We start from the raw sequence: 23,736 nt of genomic DNA, 5'->3' as shown, positions 1-23,736 counted from the left end.
TCTATTTCTTAGCCAATACCAAGTGGTTTTGGTGACTGCTGCTTGATAATATAATTTTAGATCAGGTACAGCTAGGGCACCTTCATTTGATTTTTTTTTTCATTAATTCTCTTGAGAATTTTATTGTTCCATATGAATTTTGTTGTTATTTTTCCTAGATCATTAAAATATTTTCTTGGAAGTCTGATTGGTATAGCACTAAATAAATAGATTAGTTTAGGGAGTATTATCGTCTTTATTATATTTGCTCGGCCTATCCAAGAGCACTTAATATTTTTCCAATTATTTAAGTCTGACTTTATTTGTGGGGAAAGATTTTTGTAATTTTGCTCATATAATTCCTGACTTTCCTTTGGTAGATAGATTCCCAAATATTTTATGCTGTCCACAGTTATTTTGAATGGAATTTCTCTTTGTATCTCTTGCTGTCGGATTTTGTTAGTGATGTATAAAAATGCTGAGGATTTATGGGGATTTATTTTGTATCCAGCTACTTTGCTAAAGTTATGAATTATTTCTAATAAATTTTTAGTAGAATCTCTGGGGTTCTCTAGGTATACCATCATATCATCTGCAAAAAGTGATAGTTTGGTTTCCTCATTGCCTACTTTAATTCCTTTAATCTCTTTCTCGACTCATTGCCGAGGGTAGTGTTTCTAATACAATATTGAACAATAATGGTGATAGTGGGCAACCTTGCTTCACTCTAGATCTACTGGGTTCCAGTTTTTCCCCATTGCATATGATGCTTACTGATGGTTTTAAATATATGCTCCTGACTATTTTAAGGAAAAGTCCATTTATTCCTATGCTCTCAAGTGTTTTTATTAGGAATGGATGTTGAATTTTATCAAATGCTTTTTCTGCATCTATTGAGATGATCATATGTTTTTTTTGGGGGGGTTGGTTATTGATATAGTCAATTATGCTAATAGTTTTCCTAATATTGAACCAGCCCTGCATTCCTGGTATAAATCCTACTTGGTCATAGTGTATTATCCTGGGGATAATTTTCTGTAATCTTTTTGCTAATATTTTATTTAAGATTTTAGCATCAATATTCATTAGGGAGATTGATCTATAATTTTCTTTCTCTGTTTTCAATCTACCTGGTTTAGGTATCAGTACCATGTCTGTGTCATAAAAGGAGTTTAGTAGGACTCCTTCAATCCCTATTTTTTCAAATAGTTTATTTAGCATTGGAGTTAATTGTTCTTTAAATGTTTGGTAGAATTCACATGTAAATCCATCTGGTCCTGGGGATTTTTTCTTAGGGAGTTGGTTAATAGCTTGTTCTATTTCTTTTTCTGAGATGGGACTGTTTAGGATATTTACTTCTTCCTCTGTTAGGCTGGGCAAGCTATATTTTTGAAGGTATTCGTCCATTTCATTTAAGTTGTTGAATTTATTGGCATAAAGTTGGGCAAAGTAACTCCTAATTATTGTTCTAATTTCCTCTTCGTTAGTGGCGAGTTCTCCCTTTTCATTTTTAAGACTAACAATTTGATTTTTCTCTTTCCTTTTTTTAATCAGATTTACTAAGGGTTTGTCTATTTTGTTGGTTTTTTCATAGAACCAACTCTTGGTTTTCTTAATTCAGTAGTTGTTTTTACTTTCAATTTTATTGATCTCTCTTTTTATTTTTAGAATTTCAAATTTAGTGTTTGACTGGGGGTTTTTAATTTGTTCCTTTTCTAGCATTTAGTTACAAGCCCAATTCATTGACCTTCTCTTTCTCTATTTTATGCAAGTAGGCCTCTAGAGATATGCAATTTCCCCTTATTACCACTTTGGCTGCATCCCATACATTTTGGTATGATTTCTCATTATTGTTGTTTTCTTGGGTGTAGTTATTAATTATGTCTATGATTTGCTGTTTCACCCAATCATTCTTTAGTATGAAATTATTTGGTTTCCAATTTTTTTTTGGTCTACTTTCCCCTGGCTTTTTGTTGAATGTAATTTTCATTGCATCATGGTCTGAAAAGGATGCATTTACTATTTGTGCCTTACTGCATTTGAGTTTGAGGTTTTTATGTCCTAAAATATGGTCAATTTTTGTATAGGTTCCATGAATTGCAGAAAAGAAATCGTACTCCTTTCTGTCTACATTTTGTTTTCTCCAGAGATCTATCATATCTAACTTTTCTAGTATTCTATTTACCTCTTTGACTTCTTTCTTATTTATTTTGTGGTTTGATTTATCTAATTCTGAGAGTGCAAGGTTGAGATCTCCCACTGTTGTAGTTTTGCTGTCTATTTCTTCTTGCAGTTCTTTTAATTTCTCTTTTAAGAATTTAAATACCATACCACTTGGTGCATATATGTTTAATATTAATATTGCTTCATTATCTATGCTACCCTTTAGCAAGATATAGTGCCCTTCCTTATCTCTTTTAATTAGATCAATTTTTGCTTTTGTTTGATCTGAGATCAGGATGGCTACCCCTGCTTTTTTGACTTCACCTGAAGCATAGTAGATTTTGCTCCAACCTTTTACCTTTACTCTGCATGTATCTCCCTGCTTCAGGTGCGTTTCCTGTAAACAACATATTGTAGGATTCTGGCTTTTAATCCATCCTGCTAACTGCTTCCTCTTTATGGGGGAGTTTACCTCATTCACATTTATGGTTAAAATGACCAATTCTGTATTACTTGCCATCTTGTTAACACCGGTTTATGCTTTTCTCCCTTCTTTCCCCCTTACCTCCTTTCCGAGTATTAAGCTTGTGAGCACCACTTGCTTCTCACAGCCCTCCCTTTTTAGCATCCCTCCCCCTGCCTTAAAATTCCTCCCCCATCTTACTCCTTTCCCTCACAGTTTCCGTATACCCTTCTGCTTAGCTTATTACTTCCTTTTTTACTTTTCCCTTCTCACTTTTCAATGAGGTGGGAGACGTTTCTTTTTTCTTTTTTATTATTATTTTTTATTTCTTTTTTATTTTTAAATAACTTTTTATTGACAGAACCCATACCAGGGTAATTTTTTTTACAAACATTATCCCTTGCACTCACTTCTGTTCTGATTTTTCCCCTCCCTCCCTCCACCTCCTCCCCCAGATGGCAAGCAGTCCTTTACATGTTAAATAGGTTACAGTATATCCTAGATACAATATATGTGTGCAGAACTGAACAGTTCTCTTGTTGCACAGGGATGATATATATAATCTGGGAAGAAAAACAAAAATGCAAGCAGTTTATATTCATTTCCCAGTATTCTTTCTTTGAGTGTAGCTGCTTTCTGTCCATCTTTGATCAATTGAAACTGATTTAGCTCTCTTTATCGAAGAGATCCACTTCTATCAGAATACATCCTCAAACAGTATCGTTGTTGAGGTATATAATGATCTCCTGGTTCTGCTTATTTCACTTAGCATCAGTTCATGTAAGTCTCACCAGTCCTCTCTGTATTCATCCTGTTGGTCATTTCTTACAGAACAATAATATTCCATAACATTCATATACCACAATTTACTCAACCATTCTCCAATTAATGGTCATCCATTCATTTTCCAGCTTGTAGCCACTACAAACAGGGCTGCCACAAACATTTTGGCACATACAGGTCAGGTGGGAGAAGTTTCACTGTAAATTGAATATGTCTAAAATTTTTCTCTTAAAGCCAGTTCTGATGGCAGTAAGATACCCACTATATTCATTCCCCTCCATTCTTTCTCTCAGTGCCTCTTCAGGAGATGTAGAAACCCCACTTTACCCTTATTCTGGTACAATGTCCTTTCCACCTCTAGTTTCTAAGACAAGGTATACATGTATTCTTTATACATCTTTATAGCCAAAATATATTTCCCAAGATTTCTTTTTACCTTTTTAAATTTCTCTTGAGTTCTATATTTGTAGATCAAACTTTTTATTAAGTTCTGTTTTTTTTTTATCAAAAATAGGTAAAATTCGCTTATTTCGTTGAACGACCATCTTCTTCCCTGGAAAAAGATGCTCATTCTGGCTGGGTAAGTTATTTTTGGTTGCATACCAAGTTTCTTAGCCTTTCACAATAACATATTCCAGGCCCTTTGATCTTTTAATGTGGATGCTGCTAGATCCCGGGTAATCTTTATTGTGGCTCCTCTATATTTGAATTGGGTTTTTCTAGCCACTTGCAATATTTTTTCCTTCATCTGAGGGTTCTGGCATTTGGCCACTGTATTTCTTGGTGTTTTGATTTTAGGATCCCTTTCAGTAGGTGATTGATAAATTGTTTCAATGTCTATTTTACCCTCTGTTTCTATGACTTCTGGGCAGTTCTCTTTGATAATTTCCTGGAAAATAGTGTCCAGACTCTTCTTTTCATCATATTTTTCTGGGAGTCTAATAATTCTCAGATTGTCTCTCCTGGATCTATTTACCCGGTCTGTTGTTTTCCCAAGAAGGTATTTCACATTTTTTCCATTGTTTGATTTTTTTTTTTTTTTTGGTTTTGCTTGACTGATTCTTGGTGTCTCCTTGAGTCATTCAATTCCATTTGTTCGATTCTGATTTTCAATGAAGTATTTTCTTCACTCACTTTTTTATATCTTTTTCTAATTGTCCAATTGAGTTGTTTTGTTCTATGGAATTTTTTTTTTCCATTTCACCAATTTTATTTTTTAGAGAGCTATTTTCTGTTTCCAGTTCACTAATCCTATTTTTCAAGAATTTGATTTCTTTATCCACTCTGTCTTTAAATGAGTGGGATTTCTCCAGACTCTCTTGCCAAGCCTCCCTCTCCTTTTCCCATTTTTCTTCCAGCTCTCTTGTGAGAGCCTTTTTAATTTCTTCTATGAGATTCCTCTATGCTGAGGAACAGATGATCTCCTCCTTTGGGGATTCCCCTGGAGACAGTCTCTTTTTAATCTCCTCAGGGTTTAGAGTCTTCTCTCCATCCATATAGAAGCTGTCAATTGTTAAGATCCTTTTCAATTTTTTGTTCATTTTTGTCAGAGAAGAATCAAAGACAAACTAGCAAAGAAAAAAAGAAAAAAAAAAAACTCAAATGGAATCTTCTTTTTTGAGGGGAGAGACTGGATGGTGTTACCGAGCTTCCTCTACAGACTGTGTGGAGCAGCAGCCAGGCCCTAACAGGACAGCGATGGCTGTGCTGTACCTGTTCTCTGAGACTCTGAGAGCGTGCTGAGACACTGTTGGGGAGGGATGGCCAGGTCCTGAGAGACTCCAGCTGTTCCGGGTTCTATTCTTCACCCCCAGTGTTTTTAGCTTCTCTGCTTATCTGCTGGCTTGCTGCCAGGGCAAAGTATCCAATCCTATAGCAAAGCTCTCCCCGCCGAGATGGCTGAGATCACACCCCACCCAGCTCCAGTCTGCTCTGCTGCGAGCTGCCTGCTGGGCTCTCACTGCAACTGCCTGCCTTCAGCCTTTACCCGATCTAAAACCATCCCTGCTCACAAGCAAAGACCTTTCCTGGTGAATTTCAAGGATGTGTTCTCTTGGTAATTATTTGTGGGGTTTTTTCAGTCAAGCATTAATTCAGAGGCTTGTAATGAGATGGATTCTGAAAGAAAACACAGAGCTTACACAGCTGTATGCCTCTTCTCCACCATCTTGGCCGGAAGTCCCCCACTAATCTCTTCTTGAGAGAAAGATGATGAACCTATACTATATATTGAATCATATTTAGATATAGTCAATGCAAAAATTTGTTTTGATTTACTATTTGTTATAATATAGATGTTTTCTTTTCTTTATTAATTGGGGAAGAGATAGAATTGCTTTTGCAAAGTAAAAGCAATTAATTTAAAACAAAAAATGAAGGCTCCCCCCAAAAAAGCTCCAAGATTATCAGAATCTCATTGTAAGCTATCTTTTCCTTCTGTCTTTAACCCAACCTGTATCAATGGTATGTCCTACAATATGTCCAGAATATCCAATTAGAGGTAACAGATAACAACAATTGGGATCCTCCTTGAATTTCCATTTTCCCAGATTCTTTGATTATTCACATGACTTGAATGAGTATTCATATGTATGTATGCATGTATGCATGTATGTGTTTACATAAAGACACACATGTATATATTATGCTACACAATACATATATACATACATACTCTGGTATAATAATGCAATGAAATACTTTTGTACCACGAAGAATGACAAAAGAGATGACTTCAAGAATACTGAAAAGCATTTACTGTTTCAAAACAAATTGAACAGAATGAACAGAATCAAATTTATATAAGAACAATAATATTATAAAGAAAATATAAGTGTATAAATGTATAAACATATTATAAATGTATCTAAGCTTGTATTATATATATATATATATATATATATATATATATATATATATGTGTGTGTGTGTGTATGTATGAAAAATTAGTAAATATGATTGGGTTTGGTGATTAGATCATTGGCAAACAGTAATAGTTTCAATAGAGTGGTGGGGTCAAAAGTCTAATATGAACAATGAAAATTTGGAGGAAAGCCTTTTCTTTTATTTAAAATTTATTTATTTTTAATACACATTGCTTTAGGAATCATGTTGGGGCAAAAAAAAATAGGAACAAAAGGGAAAAATCACGGAAGAGATTAAAAAAAAACAGAAAAAATGAACTTATTGTGGTTCCCCGATAATAAGACCTATCCCGAAAATGAGCCCTCCCCTTACTGTGTAGGATTCCTCTGAAATAAGCCCTCCCCCGAAAATAAGCCTATTGAGATTGCTACTGTAGTGAAGGTGATCCCCTGCTCTACACGCTACATTATGGTACCCTCTGTATGCACCGTCCCCCTCCCTTCCCCCCAGTGAAACGCACGCCCCAAGCTGCATCCAATCAGAGCTGCAGCAGTGAGCACGTCATCCTGTTCTTCCCCAGTGATTTGCTTGTTGGTGCCATTGAGAGCATTGCCACAGAGGAAACCTGAGGCAGGACAACATAAAAACCCAGTATGTAAGTGAGAGTGAGGGGGCATGATGGAGGATAAAATAAGAACTCAGGGGCATGATGGAGGATAAAAGAAGAACTCAGCCAGCACTCACCGCGCTAAAGAAATGAAGAACTTCCTTGCAGAGACAAGAATAGATCAAGTAATGATTCCTGCAGGAATGACTGCCTATCTCCAGACCCTTGATATTGCAATAAACAAGCCATTCAAGGACCATTTACACATGGAAGTCAATGACTACATTGAAAATAGAATGGAAAGAAATCAGTGTGGAAACTTTGTGAAGCCTTGTCTGCAAGAAGTCGTGACTTGGGTAAAGAAGTCATGGGATAAAATTACTGACAGCTGTGTCTCCAAGGCACTACGAGCAGGTTACCTGGACAAGACATGTTCATTTAAAGAGAGTTATATTGTTGGACATGACAGATTGGGTCCACTTCTTCTGAAGGAAATAGAGGTGCAGAATTCAGGGTATGGACACTTATGACGATGTTGTTGAAGAAGATGACATGATCATTATTGAATAAAGGTACTTTTTTGTTCACATTTACCTGTTTATTAAAATTGCTGTCAATGTTCATTAAAATAAGCCCTCCCCTGAAAATAAGCCCTCTGGTGGTTTTTCTGTCCAAAAAAAAATTAATAAGACAGTGTCTTATTATCGGGGAAACACGGTAGCATATGTTGATTTACATATTCAGTCTCCACAGGATTGTTTTTTTTTTTTTTTCTGGATACAGATGGCATTTTCTGTTCAAAGTCTATTGGAATTGCTTTGGATCACTGAGAAGAACCAAATCTTTCATAGTTGATCATCATAAATTCTTACTGTTATTGTGTATAATGTATTCCTGGTTCTGTTTGTTTCCTTCAGTATCAGTTCATGTGAATCTTTCCAGGCCTTTCTAAAATCAGCTTGTTCATAATTTTTTAATAGAATAATGATACTCCATTACCTTAATATGCCACAACTTATTCAGGCATGCCCCAATTGATGGGCATCTATTCATTTTCCAATTCTTTATTACCACAAAAAGAGCTGCTATTTTTTTTGCACTTGTGATTCTTTTTCTCTCCTTTATGATTTCCTTGGGATAGAGACACAAAAAGGGCAGTGCTGGGTCAAAAGATATGCACAGTTTGATACCCCTTTGAACATAATTCCAGAATAGTTTGATCATTCCACAACTATACTAACAATGCATTAGTGTTGCAGTTTTCCCACACCTCCTTCAATATTTATCATTATCTTTTCCTGTCATTTTAGCCAATCTGAAATGTGTGAGGTGGTGACTCAGAGTTGTTTTAATTAGCATTTTTCTAATCAATGCTGACTTAGAGCATTTTTTCATATAATAATAGACGGCTTTAAGTTCATCAGAAAACTTCTGTTCATATCCTTGGACCATTTATTATTTGGGGAATGAATATATTCTTATAAATTTGACACAGTTCTTCATATACTTTAGAAATGAGATGTTTATCAGAAACACTGGAGGTAAAGATTTTTTTCTCACTATTGTATTCCCTTTTAATCATGTTTCTGTTGATTTTGTTTCTGCAAAAACTTTTTTTAATTTAATGCAATCAGAGTTGTCCATTCTGACTTTCTCTAGTTCTTCTTTGGTTATAAATTCCTCCCTTCTCCAAAGATGCAAAAATTGATATGGTTGGTTATGTTATTAGTTTCCCTAATACTGCACCACCGTGGTATTAACCTACCCAGTATTCCTGGTATAAATCCCATTTGGTCATAGTGTATTATTCTACTGATAAATTGCTATAATCTCTTTGCAAGTATTATACTTAAAATTTTTGCATCGATATTCATTATGCAGATGTGTCTGTAATTTTGGCTCTTCCTAGTTTAGGCATCAGTGTCATATTTATATCACAGAAGGAATTTGGCAGTACTTGTAAGCAACACATTGTAGTTTTATTTTTTTAATCCACTCTGCTATTCACTTTCATTTTGTGGGACATTTCATATATATATATATATATATATACATATATAGATAGATAGATAGATAGATAGATAGATAGATAGATTATATAGATATATAGATATATAGATATATATAGAGATATAGATATAGATATAGATATGTATAGATATATATAGATATACATATATATTCCTCTGATTATCTTTCTATGCTTCTCTTGAGTCCTTTGCAGATTAAATTTTCTATTTAGTTCTGGTTTTTTTCAACAGATTAAATTTTGTGTAGTTCTGCTTTTTTTTAATAGAAAGGTGATGCTGAGTCTCACTGGGTAGTTAATTCTTGGTTGTAATTTTGTATCCTTTGCCTTCTAGAATATGGTATTCCAGGTTCTCCAGTTTTTTATCATAGAAGCTGTCAGATCCTTTATAATCATGAAGATTGCTTCTTGATATTTGATTTCTTTTTGTCTGGCAGCTTGCAGGATTTTTTTTTCCCTTGAAATTGTAGTTCTGGCGTTTTGCAACAATGTTCCTTAAGGTTTTCCTTGTGGGATCTCTTTCTGAAGCAGATCGACAGATTCTTTCAATGACTATTTCTCCCTCTGTTTTTAGAATATTGGGACAGTTTTTGTTAATGATCTCTTTTAGAATGTGATCCACTCTCTCTATTTCTCTCTCTGTCTCTGTCTCTCTTTCTCTCTCTGTCTCTGTCTCTCTCTCTCTCTCTCTCTCTCTCTCTCTCTCTCTGGTCATGGCCTTCAGATAAACCAATAATTTTTAAAATTGTCTATTCTGGATCCATTTTCGAGATCAGCTGTTTTTTCAATGAGGTATTTCACATTTTTTTTCATTGTTTCATTCTTTTTGTTTGACTGAAAATTGCTGTCTCTCAAATTTATTAACTCCCATTTGACCTGTCTAGTTTTTAATGTGTGATTTTCATAAGTTAGCTTTTGTATCACTTTTTCTATTTAATAAAGTCTACTGTTTAAGGAGTTGTTTTCTTCAGATAAATTTTTCCTTTCTTTTCCAAGCTGTTAATTCCCTCAGGGATACCTCTAATTTCCTTTCTCATTTTTTTCTTCTACCTCTCTTATTTGCTTTTTAAAGTCTTTTATGAGCATTTCCACAAAACTTCTTTGGGCTTGAGACCAATTCATATCACTCTCTGAGATTTCTTCTGTCCTTGTCTGAGCTAGTGTTTTTGTCTGCCTTGTCACCTAGTAGTTTTCTATGGTCAATGTTCTTTTCTGCTTTTTTTTTCCTTTACTTTTGGTATTTCCTCTTTTTTTTTTTTAACTTTTATTGTAGAGATCTGCTCCTGAATTAAAGGAATGCTGACCCAAGCTTCCTGTGCAACTCTAAGCCTTGACTTTGAGTACAGGGGCCCCTTATGTTGTAAGGTAAGCTTTCCAAGTAAAGATACCTGATTACATGTAATTGTTGCTTTAAGTGATTTAACTTTATTTTACCTGAATTGATTGTATTTCAAAAAGTCTGTCTATCATAAGAAGATTATTGAGAAATAAAATGTGAAGAAATAAAACTATTATTTTTTTCTGATTATCTATAAAAATTCTTAACTTTTTAATGATATTCCTTCTTTTTTATAATATATTTTTATTTTTTTAAATACATGCAATGAAATTTTCAACATCCACCCTTGCAAAACCTTGCATTCCAAATTTTTCTCCCTCCCTTCCCCTTTTCACTCTCCTCTAGACAGCAAGTGATCCAATATAGGTTAAACATTTGCAGTTTTTCTAAACATATGTCCACATTCATCAGGCTGCACAAGGAAAATCACATCAAGAGGAAAAAATCAGAAAGAAAAAGACAAGCAAGTAAACAACAACAAAACAAAATGGTGAAAATATTATGTTGTGATCCACATTCAGTCCCCATAGCCCTCTCTCTGGATGCAGTTGGCTCTCTTTAATCCAAGACTATTGTAATTGCCCTGAATCACCTCTTGAAAAGACCCAAGTCCATCACAGTTGATCATCACATAATCTTGTTAGTGCTGTATAACAGTCCTTCTTTTTAAAATTATTATTAAAGCTTTTTTTTCAAAACATGTGCATCAATAATTATCAACATTCATCCTTGCAAAACCTTGTGTTCCAAAAATTTCCCTCTCTTCCTCCAACCCCTTCCCTATATGGCAAGTAATCCAATAAATGTTAAACATGTGCAATTCTTCTATACATATTTCCACTATTATCTTGCTACAAACACACACACACAAAAAAAAAAACATATCAAAAAAGAAAAAAATGAGAAAGAAAATATTTTCAAAGAAATCAAAATTTTGGTTCATCAAAAAGGCAATGAAGAAATCCAAATAAAGCACAAACAAGTTGCACCATAGAATAAGCAATGAATTGCATTCACAGCAACTTTAAAGGCAGCAGCATAGAAATATGTAACCAGAAAAGTATGGGTCAGTCATCCACAGATGCAAGGAACTAGTTATAAAGGCATGACAGATTCCATGTACTTCACTTGTATTCACATGACATCAAGATGATATAGAGGAATATTTCCAGTATCATGAATTGACACCTTATAGAAGATTTATGGAAAGACAAGAGTTGCATGGAATTTAAAAGGCACAGAACAATTTTGATATGTACAATTAGAGAATACCCATATTAATAAGATCAGAGATGAATTGAAGTACTTCAATACCATTAAAGGAGGATAATTAGATATTATAAGCAGTATTGTTTCAGAAAACAGCAAAAAAGAAAAAGAAGAAGAAAAGAAAGGAAATGAATCAATATGAAACTTGCAGTTGGACCTAAATCCTATCACCCCAAAGTATTTATAGATGAACCTGCTGAAAACAAAAGAAAAACACATGTGAAATAGAATATAATTTCTCATATTTTTGTAGGGACTTATTCTTGCCTAGATGACAGTAAAACTATATTATTTGTATTCTATCATTTCCCTGTCTACTATTATACATATTTCAAAAGATAAAATTGTGAAGATTATCCAGATGACCAAATCAATATATAAAAATTCATTTTCTTTTTCATTCTCTTCTTAGTTGGAGGTAATAAGAAGAAAAGAATAGAAGTATTTGTTAATACAAAAAAAAAATTGGACTTTTTTAAATTTTTATTTATTTATTATAGCTTTTTAGTTACAAAACATGCACATGGGTAATTATTCAACATTGATCCTTGCAAAACCTTTTGTTGCAGCTTTTCCCCTTCTTCCCCCCACCCACTCCCCTAGATGGCAGGTAGTTCAATACATGTCAAATATGACAAAGTATATGTTAAATACAATATATGTATACATATTTATACAGTTATCTTGCTGCACACACACACAAAAAAAAAAAAAAAACAGATCTAGAAAGAAAGTTTAAAAAATTGAGAAGGAAAACAAAAATGCAAGCAAACAATAACAGAAAGACCGGAAAGGCTATATTGTGGTCCATACTCATTTCCCATAGTACTCTCTCTGGGTGTAGCTGATTCTCTTCATTATTGAACAATTTGAACTGGTTTAAATCATCTCATTGTTGAAGAGAATCAACCATCAGAATTGATCATCATATAATGCTGTTGTTGAAATGTATGATCATCTCCTGGTTCAGCTCATTTCACTTAGGATCAGTTCATGTAAGTCTCTGCAAGGATCTCTGAAATCATCCTGATGGTCATTTCTTAAAGAAAAATAATATCCCATAACATTCATTTTTATTTTCAGTTTATTCAGCATTTCTCCAATTGATGGACATCCATTCAATTTACAATTTCCAGACACTAGAAAAAGGGTTGCCACAAACATTTTTGTACATGTGAATCCCTTTCCTTTCTTTAAGATCTCTTTGGGATATAAGCCCAGTAGTAACACTGATGAATCAAAGGGTATGCACAGTTTGATAACTTTTTAAGCATAGTTCCAAATTACTCTACAGAATGGTTGGATTCATTCACAACTCCACCAACAATGTATCAGTGTCCCAGTTTTCACATATCCCCTCCAACACTCATCATTATCTTTTCCTGTCATCTTAGCCAATCTGAGAGGTGTGTAATGGTATGTCAGAGTTGTTGTAATATGCATTTCAATGATCAATAATGATTTCAAGCACATTTTCATATGACTAGCAATAGTTTCAATTTCTTCATCTGAAAATTGTCTGTCCATATCCTTTGAGCATTTATTAATTGGAGAATGGTTTTATTTCTTATAAATTTGAGATAATTCTCTATATATTTTAGAAATGAGACCTTTATCAGAACCTTTGAATGTAAAAATGTTTTCCCAGTTTATTGCTTCCTTTCTAATCTTGTCTGCATTAGTTTTGTTTGTACAAAAACTTTTTAATTTAATATAATCAAAATTTTCTATTTTGTGATCAATAATGATCTCTAGTTTTTCTTTGTTCATTTGATTTTTTTCCCTTATTTCCCTTGAAATTCTTGACCTTTTATTCTTCCAGATGAATTGTGTTGTCATTTTTTCTAGGTCAGTAAAATTGGTTCTTGGGACTCTGATTGGTATAGCATTAAATAAATAGATTAGTTTAGGTAATATTGTCATCTTTATTATATTCACTATACCTATCCAAGAGCACTCAATATTTTTCCAGTTGTTTAGATCTGATTTCATTTGTGTGGAAAGTGTTTTGTAGTTTTACTCATATAGCTCCTGACTTTCCCTTGGCAGTTAGATTCCCAAATATTTTATACTATTGAGTGTTATTTTCAATGGAATTTCTCTTTGTATATCTTGCTGTTGGATTTTGTGAGTGATATATAAAAATGCTGATGATTTATGTGGATTTATTTTGTATCCTGCAACCTTGCTAAACTTGTGGATTTTTTTTAATAGCTTTTTAGGAGAATTTCTGGAGTTCTCTAAGTGTACCATCATATCATCTGCAAAGAGTGATAATTTAGTTTCCTCATTACCTATTCTAATTACTTTAATCTCTTTCTCAACTTTTATTACCAAAGCTAGCATTTCTAATACAATATTGAATAGTAATGGTGATAGTGGTCAACTTTGTTTCACTCCTGATCTTATTGGGAATGGTTCCAGTTTATCCCCATTATATATGATGCTTACTGATGGTTTTAGATAAATGCTACTGACTATTTTAAGGAAAAGTCCATTTATTCCTTTATTCATCTATTGAGATGATCATATGATTTTTGTTAATTTGGTTATTGATATAGTCAATTATGCTAATAGTTTTCCTAATATATTGAACCAGCCTTGCATTCCTGGTATAAATTCCACTTAATCATGTAATTGTTTTGCTAATATTTTATTTAAGATTTTTGCATCAATATGCATTAGGGAGATAATTTTCTTTCTCTTTTTTTTGTCCTACCTGGTTCATACGTCAATATCATTCTGTGTCACAGAAGGAATTTGGTAGGACTCCTTCATTCCCTATTTTTTCAAATAGTTTATATAGCATTAGGGTTAATTGATCTTTAAATATTTGGTAGAATTCACATCTAACTCCATCTGGTCCTGGGGATTTTTTCTTAAGGAGTTGATCAATAGTTCAATTTCTTTTTCTAAAATGGGACTATTTAAGCAATTTACTTCCTCCTCTGTTGATCTGGGCAACTTATAGTTTTGAAAGTATTCATCCATTCACTTAGGTTATCAAATTTATTGGCAAACTAAACTCCTAATTGGGCAAAGTAATTTCTAATGATTGTTCTAATTTCCTCCTCATTAGTGGAAAGTTCTCCCTTTTCATTTTTAAGACTCACAATTTGATTTTCCTCTATAATTTTTCTAATAAAATTTACCAAAGGTTTCTCTATTTTAATGTTTTTTTTTCATAAAACCAATTCTTAGTTTTATTTATTAATTCAATAGATTTTTTTTACTTTCAATTTTATTAATCTTTCCTTTTATTTTTAGAATTTTAGGTTTAGTGTTTGACTGGGGGGGGGTCAATTTGCTCTTTTTCTAGCTTTTTTAATTGCAAGTCTAATTCATTAATCTTCTCTTTCTCTATTTTATGCAAGTAAGCCTTTAGAGATATAAAATTTCCCCTTATTACCCTTTTGGCTGCATCCCACAAATTTCCATATGTAGTCTTATTATTGTCATTTCCTTGGGTGAAATTATTAATTGTGTCTATGATTTGTTGTTTTACTCACTCATTCTTTAGGATGAGATTATTTAGTTTCCAATTATTTTTGGTCTATTTTTCCTTGGCTTTTTACTGAATGTAGTTTTTATTTTATCATGATCTGAAAAGGATACATTTTCCATTTCTGCCTTTCTGCATTTGATTTTGAGATCTTTGTGTCCTAATATATGGTCAGTTTTTGTAATAGATTCCCTGAACTTCCAAGAGGAAAGTGTACTGCTTTCGGTCTCCATTCAGTTTTCTCCAAAGAGCTATCATATCTAACTTTTCTAGTATTCTATTTACCTCCGTAGCTTCTTTATTTATTTTGTGCTTTGATTTATCTAGTATTGAGAGTGCAAGGTTGAAATCTCCCAGTATTATAGTTTTTCTGTCTATTTCTTCCTGCAGCTCTCTTAACTTCTGCTTTGGAAATTTAGATGCTATACCACTTGGTGCATATATGTTTAATATTGATATTGCTTCATTATCTATGGTACCCTTTATTTTAATTAGATCATTTTTTTTCCTTTTGCTTGATCTGAGATCAAGATGGCTGCCCCTCCTTTTTTGACTTTACCTGAAGTATAATAGATTCTGCTTCAGCTTTTTACCTTTAATCTGTATGTATCACCCTGCTTTAAATGCATTTCCTGTAAACAACATATTGTAGGATTCTGGCTTTTAATCCAGTCTGTTTTCTGCCTCTGCTTGATGAGAGAGTTAACCCCATTCACATTTATTGTTAAATCTAATAATTCTGTATTTCCTACCATCTTAGTATCTCCAAATTATGCTTTTCTCTTTTCTTTCTCCTTTTTTCCCCTCCCCAGTATTAAATTTATGGGCACCATTTGCCTCATGCAGTCCTTCCTCTTTAGATTCTCTCCTTCCCCCTTAGAGTCCCTCCCCCTTTCTTGAACCTTTTCCCTACTATTTCTGTATTCCCTTCTATTTAGCCTACTCCTTCCCCTTACACTTTTCCCCTCCGACTTATCAATGAGGTGCAAGAAGTTTCTCTGTAATCCAAATATGTCTAATATTTTCTCTTTGAGCCAGATCTCATGAGAGTAAGACTCACACAATGTTCATCTCCCCCTCCCTTTATCCCTCAAATATAATAAGTTTCCTTTGCCTCTTCATGAGAGGTAGTTTCCCTCTTTTTACCACTACTTTTCACTTTTTCTGGTAGAATCTTCATTGCACCTCTAGTTCCTTTTTTATGTTATAACAGTAAAATCAAATTATACATGTACTCTCTATGTATACACATAACAGAAATACAATTCTCTAAGAGTTATTTTTACTTTTTTTATGCTTCTAGAGTCCTATATTTGAAGGTTAAATTTTTTGTTTAGCTCTGTTTTTTTCCATCAGAAATAAATGGAATTCACCTGTTTCCTTGAATGTCCATCTTATTCCCTGGAAGAAACTGCTCAGTTTAGCTGAGTAATTTATTCTTGGTTGTATTCCAAGTTCCTTTGCCTTTCTGAATATCAGATTCTAGGTCCTTTGATTCTTTAATGTAGATGCTGCTAGATCTTGAGTAATCCTTATTGTAGCTCCTCAGTATTTGCATTTTGTTTTGTTTTGTTTTGTTTTTTTCTGGCTGCTTGTAATATTTTTATCTTGGTTCGAAAGTTCTGAAATTAAGCCACAATATTCCTTGGAGTTTTACTTTTGGGGACTCTTTCAGGAGGTGTTCAATGAATTCTTTCAATGGCTATTTTACCTTCTGATTCTACGTCATTGGGACAGTTCTCCTTAGATTATCTCTCCTAGTTCTATTTTCCAGGTCTGTTATTTTCCCAAGTAGGCATTTAACATTATTTTCTATTTTTTCATTTTTTTTACTAATTTTTGATGTCTTCTCAAGTCATTCATTTCCATTTGTTCATTTCTGATCTTTAATGAATTATTTTCTTCATTTATTTTTTTTTATTTCTTTTGTATTTGTCTAAATGAGTTTTTTAATGAGTTGTTTTGTTCTATAGAATTTTTTTTCCCATTTCACCAATTTTTTTTAAGGAATTATTTTCTTTTTCCAATTCACAAATTCTGTTTTCCTGGAAGATCTTTACCTTTTCCACTTCACAAATTCTGTTTTCCTGAGAGTTCTGTATCTTTTTAATTTCACATTTCAGAGACTTGTCTTCTTTTCCCACTTTAACAAACCTTTGTTTTAATGTGTTATATTTTTTCCAACACCTCTTGCAGAGTTTTCCTTTCTTTTTCCCATTCTTCTTCTAACTCTCTTTTAATATCATTTTTAAATTTCATCTAGGAGAGCTTTGCATGGTGGGGATTAGGTTAGATTCCCCTTTGGGGTTTCATCTGGAGACAATCTGCTTTTACTCTAGTCAGGGTGTGAAATCTGCTCTCTTTCATTATAGAAGCTATCTATAGTTAGACCTCATTTTTTACTCATTTTAAAAAAAAAAGTTTGAGGTCTGGTTTGAGGACAATGAGGGCTCTCCAAGCGTCCTCAACAGGCAGTGGAAAGTGGCAGTGAAGTAGCAGTGGAATTGCAGTGGCTGTGTGCTGGGATTGGCTGTGCTGGGATCATGCTGCATTATTCCTGGTGCTGAGTGGATGTGGCCAGATCCCATGAGACTCTGATATTTTGGGCTACCCTCTACCCTTTGTGTGTTGGAAGTTTTATAACTTCTCTGCTGATCTACTTGCTTGCAACCACAGCAGAGTAGCAGATGCTGCAGTAGAGTCCTCCCTGCAGATTCTCTATCCCATTGACAACTCACCATGCCCCCAGTATGCTCAAAGTGTGCTGACTTCCATGTTCTGCCTGCCTACCTATCTGTGCCTGAGCCTGGCCTCCTCCCATGCCAATGCACGAGCAAAACAGACCTTTTTTGGCAATCTTTGAGATTACCTTCTCTTGTAATGTGTTGCACTCCCAATATTCACGGGTTCTGACAGTCCAGAACTAATTCAGAATCTTAATTTTGTAAATAGTGTGATGGAAGCAGGAAGGCTCAGAAAGAAGTGTGTATATGTTCCGCCATCTTGGCTCTGCCCCCAGACTTTTTTTTTTTTAAATATGCACTCTGCTATATTAAATACCCAAGAAAACATTTTATTTCTTCCTTTTTCAGATTGTCATCAAGGATGCCCTTGATGTCCCCATAAAAAAGGATACATATGCACCATTAGTTGCCTAATTCTTCTTGATTCCTGTTTCCTTTCAAATCAATTCTACTAAGAAAGGCTAGAAAAATTCAAGGTCATTTCCATGCCAAGATAAGAACATTTCAGTAGGGCTTTAGTGGGAGTCATATAAAATGCCTAGGCTAGCTCCCTGGAGAGCCTCAGGATCAGTCAGAGTCAGGATCAATCAAAGTTCTTGGTGTTTAAGGGGGAAAGTAAAGGAGGCAGACAAGCTGCCAAGCAGCTTGCCAAAGATGTTTCCTAGATTCTGGAGTACAGATTCTCCAGCCTCTCTCCTCCCCATCCTTTAGGCTAGTGATTCTGACCTTTCTCCTTCAGCCCTCCAATCCTTGCCTATGATTACCTCACCACCAAAAATTCAGCAAGCACCAATCATGAGGAGAGCCATCATATGACCATATTATCTAAATTTATATATATAGAGCCATTATCTCACACTGAATAGGTAGCCTTAAATACTCTGCTCGTCTGATTCAAGCATATCTTTTCAGAGTTCCAGCTCTCTACAGTCATATAACTGTTGGAACTCTTGTTACGGACTCACTGTCCAAGGCCACTGAATTGGCATACTCCTATTGAAATTCAAGCATAATGAGGTTTTACAAATAAGAATAAAATAGACATGTTAGAATTATATAGCAGGATGTGCTGGCAGTTTTAACCAAAGAAATGGAATTGGTTTCTTCATGTTACCAAAGACAAAGAGAGAGGAAGAGATGTTTTTCTATCAGGTATATGATACCTGTATATATAACAGCATATGGTATATAAACAGAACATGGTAGACACAATAGCAGCTTAAAAAAATACTTATATTTAAAAAAAAGATGGGGAAACACTGAATTTAAGAATAGAATGAGATCCTCAAAATTAAATCACTTAACAACCCTTCAATGAAGTGAATCTATTTATCATGCCCCCTTTGAGTAATGTTATCTCCATGATAAACAATGTTATTAAGTTCAAACAATCTTTGCTTAACATGGATTCAAGACCTTCCACCAACTTCTAGATGCTTTCCAGATTATCAGTGCCTTTCTTAAAATGAAGTATACAGATCTTAATGCTATAGTCCTTATGTGATCTGATCAGAGCAAGTGTATATACAAAGAATGAAAACTTTATATTCTCAAAAATTGCCTCTTAAAGAAGCCCAGTATCTTTTTTGTCTACCAAATTGTACTGCTAAATAATTTTGACTTTCTATCCATTAAAACTGTCCAGTCTTTTCCAGGAAATTTGCTAATTGTACTTCCTCTATGCTTCTGGATTTAATTTGTTAAATTTAAGTATAAAACAATAGATTTCCTTCTTGGATTTGATGTTCTTAGACTCAGCCCAGTTTCCTAGACTAGGAAGATCTTTTGGGGTCTTCTTCTGTTATCTTAGACAAGCCTAGTCAAGGTGTTAAACAACGACAATAAAAATCCTCCCCTCCAAAAAATGTTTTCTTTAAGATAAGAGAAAGAAGGTGCTGGAGATAGTAAGCATTCAATGACATTTTTAAAAATCATTTAACAGACATAGAAAAAAGTAGTCAATTCTGATTTAACTCTTCTTTTCTTTAAAATCATTGATTGGTTAGAGTAAATTTCAAAGTAAATATAAATGAGCAAACAAACAAGATAAAAGTAAAAAAGCATTAAAGGGAATTAGAGGTTTAAATAATCATTAAATCCTGAAAATTTGGAAAATGATAAAAGTAACAATATTGAATGTATTAATCTTTACTAGAACAATTTAATGAATAAATGCAAAATAATAATTACAACGACATGGAAAGAATCTAGAAATTGCCTCATCCAGGAAAAAATATATAAACAGAGAAATGAGCAGCCAAAATCAGGTGTAGAATACAAATTAATGTGCTAAACACTATGCAAGAAATGTCTATAAAATACTAAAAGATCTTCACAGTTGCAATGGAATAGAATAACAGCTTTACAGAATTTGAATTGCATCTTTGGTCTTTTGCCAATTTGAAAAGTGATGGAAAATTAATAGAGAAGAAGGATATATTTTCATTCCCATTTTATCTCCCTGTATGATGCTCTTCAGTAATGATCCCCAGATTACATAGCATTGAGTGAGATGACCTAAACAGAGGTTTGCTCAAACAAAGGCATCTCTCTGAGGAACAATATTTGTTCTTCATTGGCCTTTATTCTTTTCTCCCACTGAAAAAAGGGAAGGGAGAAAAACCATTCTTCTATCTCTCTGTCCTCTCCCACTTTGACATTTACAGCAAAAGGGTAACTTCTCATGAGATTAATAATTTCTTTTTTGTTTTAGAATCATACTTTATTTTTATTATTTTCAGTTTGATTTGAGAAAAAATACACACACTTTCAAATGAATATGTAGGCTGAATTCAGTGTTTTAATGAGAACATGCTGTTTCTAACCGTTCATGGCAACTGGCATAGCTCTCTCAAAGACCAAATAAGAAGTCCTTGAGGCAGTTCAAACTAAGAAATGTATACTACTGGAAACTAAAAGACATACTGCCCTTTAAAGAGTTATGAGAAGCTTTGCTAAAGTATATAATTGTAAAAGCAAAACTCAGATATTCACCAATACTTTCTATTAAACCAGCACACAGCCTTGAGTGCCCACTCTGAAGCTACAATAGCAAACTGATCATATGAGCTACATTTTTTATTACCTGAAAAATCTATTTTATTCAAGCACAAAGATTTTCTTTTTATGTAAGTAGCTATCATTGGCTTCCATAAGTTACAGGCCATGGACTCTTGTCTGTAAATAAGACAGATGACAAACCCATTCAGGATGATAAAATAATGCACATTTTTATCTTTTAATACATAACTGTATTATTCTTTCTCAGAGGAAAAAAATAAGCTTATGCTCAGTTTTTGTTTTTGTGAGTGAAGGCCAAGATGAAAATAAACTTCAAACTAAAACAGCAGATATGGCAATTTATATATAAAGATAAAAAGTAGAGGAAAACAAAAAGAATTTTGGAATATTTCTTTTTTCCCTTCATCTAATCTTCTGTTATGTTCTGAAAGACTGAGTTAATGGAATATTCATATACTCTGAGCACTCATTTCAATTCTTTTTGTGGCATGCATTTATACATCCTTCAGCAGATGCTGAACTAGGCAGGACTTTGGAGTACTTGATTAAGTGTCCTTCCACTTCTTTCTGCAAAATTCCTCTTTCTTGGCATGTGTTATTTTCCTTTCTATTGTACTCCTTACTCTAAAAATATCTCCTGGGTCCTTCATTTCAGGATCTCAAAGTATTTCTTAAGAACTTTAGAATCAATTTCTGACATGGGTGACACTGACACAGGACTGCCCAGCATAGTGTGCCCTCATCAGAAAAGGTGCTCTGCTCTATAAGCAAAGAAAATTTGAATTAGTTTGGAAAAAACATGAAATGTGCAAAGTTAGAGCATCCATGCCAAATGTTTTTATGGACTATTTGTGTCCAACCTGTATCAGAGCATTCCAATTTCATATTGGTCTGATCAACTACAGTCGGACAAACCTGACACCAGTGACAATAACTTCAACAATTTTAAAGTCAGGAAAAGTTTGAAAGATCTTTGTAGCTAAATGAGTCTCTCAATTTCATTTTTCTCTTCTATAAAATGGGATTAATAATAGCAACTATTGTCAGAGTTGCTGTGAGAATCAGAAGAGTTATTACATGTAAAGAAAGTCTTCATCAACCTCAAAATTCTGAATAAATGTTATTTATTATTTTGTTAGTATATAGATGTGTAAAATAATTTCTAATAATTTCCTTTAAAGTGAATTTTCCTTTTTCCTTTTGATGCTAAGAACTGAGTTTTTCTTTCTTTTTTAAAAAGTAAAATGAGCTAATTGTCTGTTTTTTAATCTGCTCCTAATTAAAAATTAGATTATTAATCAAGTGGGGTTTTTGTTTTTATCAATTGTTTTATTTTTTTTTCAAAATTCCTACTTAGTGTTTAATTAGAATTTTTTGATCCTTGCTACTCATCTCCTAACAGAGAGGGAATAGACTCAAGATGTGAAATAAGAAATAGACTTTCCTTTTAGTATATATTTGGTGTAAAGGTTTTATTTTTCTTTCTTCCTTTTTCATTGGCAGGGAGGTGGGGAGAGAAGAGAGAAAATAAAATCCTGATACAATTTTTAAAAATTCTTTGTATAAACCCATAGAAGCGAAAGGCAATAGTAATTACAAGTAGGGCATAAGAAAAGAGAATGGATTGGTGCTGTGGACTCTTAGGAATGAATGAAATGTCATTTCCCAAAAACTCCCGCAGCCAGCTACTGGGCTGAAGCTGGGTGAGATGGCATCATCTGCCCTGGGTGCCTTTATGGCCCATTTGCAGAAATTGTTGTGGCCGTTCAAGCAGGCACTTTACCATCTTGAGTCCTATATAATGCACAGGGATGAATAATGATTCAAAGCTTGTTTTCTGGGAGTTAGATTCGAAGAATTTAAGAATGAAAAAGATATAAGGTTCACCAAGCTGTTTATGCAGGGTGAGGAAGAATTTTGGCCTTATCATCATCCTCAATTAACTTTTTTCCTGATTCTCCTCCAGGAAAGATTTAATGTTACAAGGTTCCAGAGTGATGCTTAGACTATTGCTACCTCTCTGAGAAGGATATGTACCCAGATTACTTTGCCAAGGGGGAGAAACAGAAGAAACTGCACTTGGAATATTGGGATCTTGAGGTTCAGCACCTGGATGAAGAAACTCCCTCTGATGGTCCTAAGACTTCTGAAGTTCTGCCCCTTACCCAAAAGGAAGGTAATCTACCATAATTATGATGGCATATTGTCACTAGGTCCCGAAAGAGAGCCCCTCAGAATAACATAAGCACACAAGTTAAACTTGCAAGTATGTATTTTAAATATGTAGATATACATGTTTGATATAATAAAGTTATTAAACTGAAAAAAGGCAATGAAAGAAATATTAAAGGAAAAAATACAGGAAAAAAATTACAACTCATGAAGAAACCTATAAAGAAAAATATTAGAACAGCAGCTGAATAATCTCATCAAAGTAGTAGTAAACAATCTGAAAAATAAAATGAAAGAAATAGAACTCAGAATTTGAATGACTAAATATAAGATTCTATAACAATGTCAAGAGGCAAGAAAAATTATAATACTTCACAAAATAGTTATTATTTGGGGGGAAATGATCTGAAAAGCAGAAGGGGTAATAACTTAAAAGTTTATCAGGCTCTCTGAAAATATTACAAAACAAAATGACTAACACAATATTATAAGAAATTATAGGAGAAAACTGACAGGAATGATTATTATGATAGACCAAATTGAAAATAGAAAAAAATCTACATCATATGTTTATAATAACTAAGACTATCCCAGAAAATAATTGAGAAAATGAACTTCCTTCTTTTCTTTGCAGAGGTAGGGGCATATAGATAGGCAATATCTATGTATTGTCAGATTTCCTCAATGTTTTGGTAGCTTTTTTTGAACATTTTTCTTTTTGCTTCAAACTAATTTAAAAGAGAAAAAAAGAACATATTTAGAAACAAAGCTTATATTAGATGCATAGATGTATGTGTACA

General features: G+C 33.6%; 1 pseudogene; it reads left to right on the top strand.

Moving 5' to 3' along the window:
* The first annotated feature begins 22,472 nt into the window (after window positions 1-22,472).
* The window catches only part of LOC127557127 (NADH dehydrogenase [ubiquinone] 1 beta subcomplex subunit 9-like), a 92,551-nt pseudogene continuing 91,287 nt past the window's right edge, over window positions 22,473-23,736 (top strand).

This window comes from Antechinus flavipes, chromosome 3 (assembly GCF_016432865.1).
Source record: "Antechinus flavipes isolate AdamAnt ecotype Samford, QLD, Australia chromosome 3, AdamAnt_v2, whole genome shotgun sequence".
Lineage (NCBI taxonomy): Eukaryota > Metazoa > Chordata > Mammalia > Dasyuromorphia > Dasyuridae > Antechinus > Antechinus flavipes.
The sequence above is the reverse complement of the archived record's forward strand: the minus strand, read 5'-3'. Positions and strand labels throughout refer to the sequence as shown.